Source organism: Ailuropoda melanoleuca, chromosome 8, assembly GCF_002007445.2.
Source record: "Ailuropoda melanoleuca isolate Jingjing chromosome 8, ASM200744v2, whole genome shotgun sequence".
Lineage (NCBI taxonomy): Eukaryota > Metazoa > Chordata > Mammalia > Carnivora > Ursidae > Ailuropoda > Ailuropoda melanoleuca.
The window spans coordinates 41185414-41192377 of NC_048225.1; the positions used below are offsets into that span (position 1 = coordinate 41185414).

Consider the following 6964-nt stretch of genomic DNA (forward strand, 5'->3'; position numbering starts at 1 on the left):
GGGATCACGCCCTGAGCCGAAGGCAGACGCTTAACCGCTGTGCCACCCAGGCGCCCCTGGAATCACTGAATTTTTATCTAAGGATGCCAGTTATTAGTCTTAGGCCTCATGGGAAGAAAAAAGGGGGAGAAATAGGCATATACTTATGATTTGTTCAATAATCTCACTTATCATGGCTTCAGTGGACTCAGCCCTATCACATAGGTTGCTTTCGAGTTTTATTTATTTATTTATTTTTTAAAAAGATTTTATTTATTTATTTGACAGAGATAGAGACAGCCAGCGAAAGAGGGAACACATGCAGGGGGAGTGGGAGAGGAAGAAGCAGGCTCATAGCGGAGGAGCCTGATGTGGGGCTCGATCCCACAACACCAGGATCACGCCCTGAGCCGAAGGCAGATGCTTAACCGCTGTGCCACCCAGGCACCCCTGCTTTCGAGTTTTAAATGATATATGTTAGGGGCGCCTGGGTAACGCAGTCGTCTGCCTTCGGCCCAGGGCATGATCCCGGCATTCCGGGATGGAGTCCCACATCAGACTCTTCTGCTGGGAGCCTGCTTCTTCCTCTCCCACTCCCCTGCTGTGTTCTCTCTCTTGCTGGCTGTCTCTCTGTCATATAAATAAATAAAATCTTTAAAAAAAATAAATGATATATGTTAAACACTCAATACAAGTTCTGACATGTATTAAGTACTCAATAAATGTTTAATGTTACTATTAAAAACCACAAATTGGGTGCTTACGGTGTTCATCATTACAGGGTTCTCATTATGTCTAGGACTTTGCAGTGTTAAGAGCTAGGAAATAACTGTTTTGTTAGATATAATTAGATATCATTATTATAAATTGCCCCTTCTTCTCTAACCAGCATCCTCATTTGCCCTTTTCCTCTAATTAAAACCTTATTCTCTAAGACACTCAGCTTCTGCCATTACACCAAGATGTCTTCCTTTCCTTAGAATTCTGAATTTAGTACATGCCCTTTTCCCTACTAAGAATGCTTTTCTCTATTCACTTGCATAATCTAGTCACACTGTACAGGTTTAGCTCGATGTCAATTAAGCCTTTTCTTTCTACAGGACTCCTCCAAGGGTCAGTGGGGTTGCTTTCTTCTATTCTCTCATTATACCCTGGTTTTACCTTTGGCATTGCACTCATCAGAATACATTGTAATGATCTATCAATTTGTCTCATGTCCAATTTAGACCATGAATCTTTTGAGGGCAAAAATATGGTTTCATGCCAAGTACCTGGTAGAGCGCCTGGCACTTTACATATATCTTTATTAGAGGGAGAATGTATGGATTGATAAATGGATAAATTCATTTCTTCTTCTTTTATTTTCCTTATTTTGTGAAGTGTGTTTTAAAGTTCTAATATTTCAAACATACAGAAAAAGGTAAATAATAAAATAAGCAACCATAAACCCTCTACACTGAGGTAATAAAGCATAGCAGTTTAGGCTAATGGATGAACTTTTAAGATCACATCATGCCATTTCATTATAGACTAGGGAAGGTGAGAAGGCCTGCTGTGAAGAGATACTGACGGAGAGTTTGGGACACATTTGCCAACATCCTGACAGAGGACTCCCTAGTTGAAGAGAAAGGACTTGCATTTACTTAGGATTTATTCAACAGTCATTTTCATTCAACATTATTTACTAAATGTCCACTTTGTGCTGGGCTTTTTACACATAATTTTTTTAAAAAATTAATCTTCACTTTTCACGAAGATGGTGCCAAAAGTGAAAAAGAAAGCCACTGCCCCTCCCAAAGCCAACACTAAAGCCAAAGCAAAAGCATTGAAGGCCAAGAAAGTGGTGCCAAAAGTTGTCCAGAGCCACAAGAAAAAAGATCTGCATGTCACCTACCTTCTCATGACCCAAGACACTGCATCTCTGAAAGCAGCCAAGGTATCCTGGAAAGAGCACCCCCAGGAGAAACAAGCTTGACCACTATGCTGTCATCAAGTCCCGCTGACCACAGAGTCAGCCAAGAAGGAAACAGCAGACAACAGCACACTTGTGCTCATTGTGGATGTCAAGGCCAACAAGCACCAGATCAAACAGGCTGTGAAGAANTCCCGCTGACCACAGAGTCAGCCAAGAAGGAAACAGAAGACAACAGCACACTTGTGCTCATTGTGGATGTCAAGGCCAACAAGCACCAGATCAAACAGGCTGTGAAGAAGCTCTACATTGACATGGCCAAGGTCAACATCCTGATCAGCCCCAAAGGAAAGAAGAAGGCATATGTTCAACATACTACTCCCTATGATGTTTTGGATGTTGACAACAAAAGTGGGATCATCTAAATAGTCCAGCTGGCTAAATTAAATATATATTTTTTTTACCCTCTCCAAAATTTAATCCTTATAACAAGCCTACAAGGAACATGTTATACCCTCTATAGTTAAGAAAATTAAGGTTAGGGGCTCCTGGGTGACACAGCGGTTAAGCGTCTGCCTTTGGCTCAGGGTATGATCCCAGCGTTATGGGATCGAGCCCCACATCAGGCTCCTCCGCTATGAGCCTGCTTCTTCCTCTCCCACTCCCCCTGCTTGTGTTCTCTCTCTCGCTGGCTGTCTCTATCTCTGTCGAATAAAATAAATAAATAATCTTAAAAAAAAAAGAAAGAAAATTAAGGTTAGTGTTTAAGGTCAAACTACTAGGGAATCTCGGAGGCATATCTATCAGTATAACTCCAAATCTCACAGATATTCTATTTTATTGTATTATCTTCTATGTTGATAACATTTTACTTGCTGACTTGCTTTATTATACTAATACGGCTTTTCTATTAATCTTAGCTTCATACTTTGCTTGTGTCATATTCTCATAGCTATGGTAAAGGCCAGCCTTGGATACCTGACCATATCCTTGATACGCTTCTAGAGTAGAGATGAAACTTAGCCATCCTCTGCTCCAGTTTGAAGGTGGTCTTTTGTGATAGAGTACATCAATCATACACTAAATCTCCCTTCAAAACTGGTTCTCATTAAACTGTTGGGTGTTAGGTAAATTATGGTCATCACAATACAAAATGACTCCTATTTTCTTTGCTTCAGTTGAATTGTCTATAAATTATCTTAAAGGCATAGGGTTTTAATCTTTGTGTGTCCATTTCTTGATTATGCAGAATTCTATGTGTAAAGCTAGTTCAGCTATTGCTTAATGCATACCCCACTTTTAATTAGATCTTTATTAGAAATTATCTAAACAACATTAACAAAGAGCAAAACCTGCATTATAAGAACAGAGAGTATAATTTAAAACACATAAAGAAAATGGGGGGTGCCTGGGTGGCTCAGTTGGTTAAGGAACTGCCTTCAGCTCAGGTCATGATCCCTGAGTCCCAGGATCAAGTCCTGCATCAGGCTTCCCGCTCAGCAGGAAGTCTGCTTCTCCCTCAGACCCTCTCCCCTCTCATGGTCTCTCTCTCTCTTAAATAAATAAATAAATAAAATCTTTAAAAGAAAAGAAAATGGGTTAGTACAAAGACACAATTGTAGAGTGGCCACTGAAAGACAGCACAGCCTCTGATGGCATTAAAGCAGACCTAGCTAAGGAACCAAAATGTAGAACTAAAATGCATAGCATTTTTGCAAGTGAAAAAAAAAACAAAAACAAAACCTGTTTTCATGTCAACAGATAGTGCAGATCCTCTGGGAGAAAGTACATTGTCTTTCAGTTTTTATTAAACATAAACAACAGCACAAACTTATTTATTTAATAATTCTCTCATATAAATCCATTATTTTCTTTTTATAACAGTGAGTATACGCATTTGTAAAACATTAAGCATATATGTTTAAGTCTCAGAAATTATTCAGTCCACACATAACATGGGTTGTTTTTGAATATCCAGGACCCCATACATTAACTAGTTTCCCTAAGGGCTTTGCAGCTAATGGGTTGGGAATAACCAGAAAGGCAATGTCATACAATGGTTTGGGTGTGGTTTTAAGAACAAGTGTGGCTCTAGGAGGACATCAAAACTTAAACCAAGGGATACCTGGGTAGCTCAGTTGGTTAAGCATCTGTCTTTGGCTCAGGTCATGATCCTGAGGTCCTGGAATCAAGCCCCACATCAGGATCCCTGCTCAGTGGGGAGCCCACTTCTCCCTCTCCCTGTGTCACTCCCCCTCTTGTGTTCTCTTTCTGTCTTTGCCAAATAAATAAGTAAAATCTTGAAGAAAAAAAAACACACAAATAAAAAATGAGGGCTGATATGAGCACCCCCTAAGTGTTTTATCAGTAAAGATAATCTCTTATTATCAAAAAGCATCTCATATGGGATGTCTGGGTGGCTCAGTCAGTTAAATGTCTACCTTCAGCTCAGGTCATGATACCAGGGTCCTGGGATCGAGTTCCACATTGGGCTACCTGCTCAGTGGGGAATCTGCTTCTTCTCTGCCTGCTGCTCCCCCTACTTGTGCTCTCTTTCTCTCTCTCAGAAAATAAATAAATAAAATCTTTAAAAAAAAAGCATTTCATATAAGTACCAAAACCAACATAAATAAATAAAATTCATTATAATAAGAAATAAACACATAGAACTCTTAGAAGAAAAGCTTTGGGGAAAAAAAGCCTACAATAAATGGGCCTTCAATAAAGTCCAGGAAAGAACTGGTCAACTCTGGGTGGAATGAGTCATCCTGGTAAGGTGGAAAGCACTGGGCCACAGATTAGTTCATATTAGTTCTGGTACTGCCATATTCCATGTGACTTCAGACAAAGCACCTAACCTGTCTGATTTTAAACTTCCACAGTTATAAAATGGAAGTAATAATGCCTGCCTGGTCTACTGCCAAAGGTTGTTAGAATCATGCTACTTTTTCATAGATTTAGACAACAAAGTACATCTACAAACTCAGTCTCCTTGTCTCTTAAAATTTATTTCATCCTGAATCAGCACCCCCAATACAACCCAGAATTTCTAATTGACCATTTGAAACCCATTGTCTTTTCCTGAGCTCCTTTCCTGCTCCTATTGTTCCTGGGTACCCAATGATCCCTGTGATGAACAGAGTTAAAAGTGTAATTCCCATAATTATTCCTACCCCCACTAAATTAACATAATTAGCATATATCTTATGGTGAAGAGAAAAAAATTGACCTAGTGATTATGCTTCAAAGTGGTATCTTCCCAAATGGATGCCCCACAGTAATGTTAAATGCAAGACAATGGTTGAAAAAAAAATGTTTACCTGATTAATCTATAGAATGCTTCCCTTCTCAACTCACTTTTCTCTGAATGGTTACATAGATTATTAAACTAAGTATAGATTTAGGATGACACTCACCCAGACTCAATTTCTGTGTCCTCTCCAGAATTCAGTCAGTTCTGCTTATCCTTTTAAGCTAATTTCATATGGCACTTACTCTGATAGTCTGTTGACTGTTCCCAAGAATAATTTGCCTTGAAACATTCCTTTTAATCATCTTAAACTGATTTCTGGACAAATTCATTCATTATGGCAGGCATGTATTTTTATCACCCATTTGAAGCACTGTGTTCAGAAGAATAAAAGGCAGTATCTCCTCCTAGGGAGTCAGAATAATATGCATCCCTTCCCTCATCTAACTAACCAACAAACATTTATTAGTGGTCATATTTTGCCAAGCATTGTACATGACAACAGAGAATAACAGTGACAATAAACCATGATCCCTGCTCTGAAGTAGTTCATGGTCTGGCAAGGGATTCAGAGAAATCAAGAGACAATTACAGAACAGTTTGTTAAGTGCACATTGTTAATAATATTGAATGTGATATTTGTCAGGGCCCTGGCAGAAAACAGCTGACACACTCAAGCTGGCTTTTTGAGGAGGGTTTAATAAAGGAGCTATTTACAATTTGGGGAGAAGAGTTAAAGGAAATGAACAAGGAATAATGCAGTATCCTGGGTATGAAAGGCAAGGGGAGGGAACAACTGCTGGAACACAGAGAAGGTCACTGTATTGACTGAGCCAGCTGACAGGAGCTGTGTCCTTATAGAAGGATGCAGGCAAACTTTGGCTACAAAGCAAAAAAGGATTTGGGGACAAAATACCTTGACCCCTGACTTCACTTTCCTTCTGCCTTCTGATCTTTATGTCTGTGCACCTCTGTGAGTGAAGCCGAGCTCAAGCCAGAAGAGAAAGGAACCCATTAATGCAGTTCTTGTAGTCAGCCTCATGTGTCCCAGAATGAGTTAGAGAAGGCAAAGAATGGACTTGGGAGGCCAAAAGAATGATATCCAGCATAAACCCTATTCTGTGCCTTTTAAATAATGTCATTCATCTTTAGGGCAAACCTGAATAAGATGGTTATTCTAATCTTGCCAATAACGAAAGTGAGGTCAAGAAAGTTTGAGTAACTTACCCAAGGGCATGCAACTAAGAACTGATGGATCCAGGGTCTGAACATACCAGTGTAGTTACGATACCTCTGTTCTTCTCACCAGATCCCTCTATGCTGGGATTTATATGTAGGAAATTAGAGGGACATGGTTGAGACATGTGTTCTATCTCACATCTCACCATCTTATCTGTGAAGGGACCTGGGGAGACAAGATTTTCAGGCAGCTTCCTGGGGATAGATGATGCCTGAATTGAGCTTTAAAGGAAGAATGGAATGAGTAAACAAATGAAGGTGAAGAGAGTATGGCCCAGGTAAGGGAGCAGAAAAGTACAGAGATGACAAGATGCATTTAAGACTTCAAGTATTTGATTATGATTGAGAAGTAGAATTAATGAGAAGACATGACTTCTATACTAACAGTGTGAAAAACTGACATGATTGCGTGCTATACACTTCATGGTATATAGGTATTAGGGCTCATGTGGACAAATGGATAGGATTATTTTAGGTGAAAATAAGAGAAAATAAAATACAGCAAGGTCATGACAAACAAAGAAAAAGTGTTTCCTCATTACTGCAACCCAGTTCCTTCACCAATGGCCCTTGATTCATTGCCA

At 39.5% G+C, this 6964-nt stretch overlaps 1 pseudogene; it reads left to right on the top strand.

Moving 5' to 3' along the window:
• Nucleotides 1-1735: 1735 nt before the first annotated feature.
• Nucleotides 1736-2316, top strand: LOC117803280 (annotated as a pseudogene).
• Nucleotides 2317-6964: the final 4648 nt, after the last annotated feature.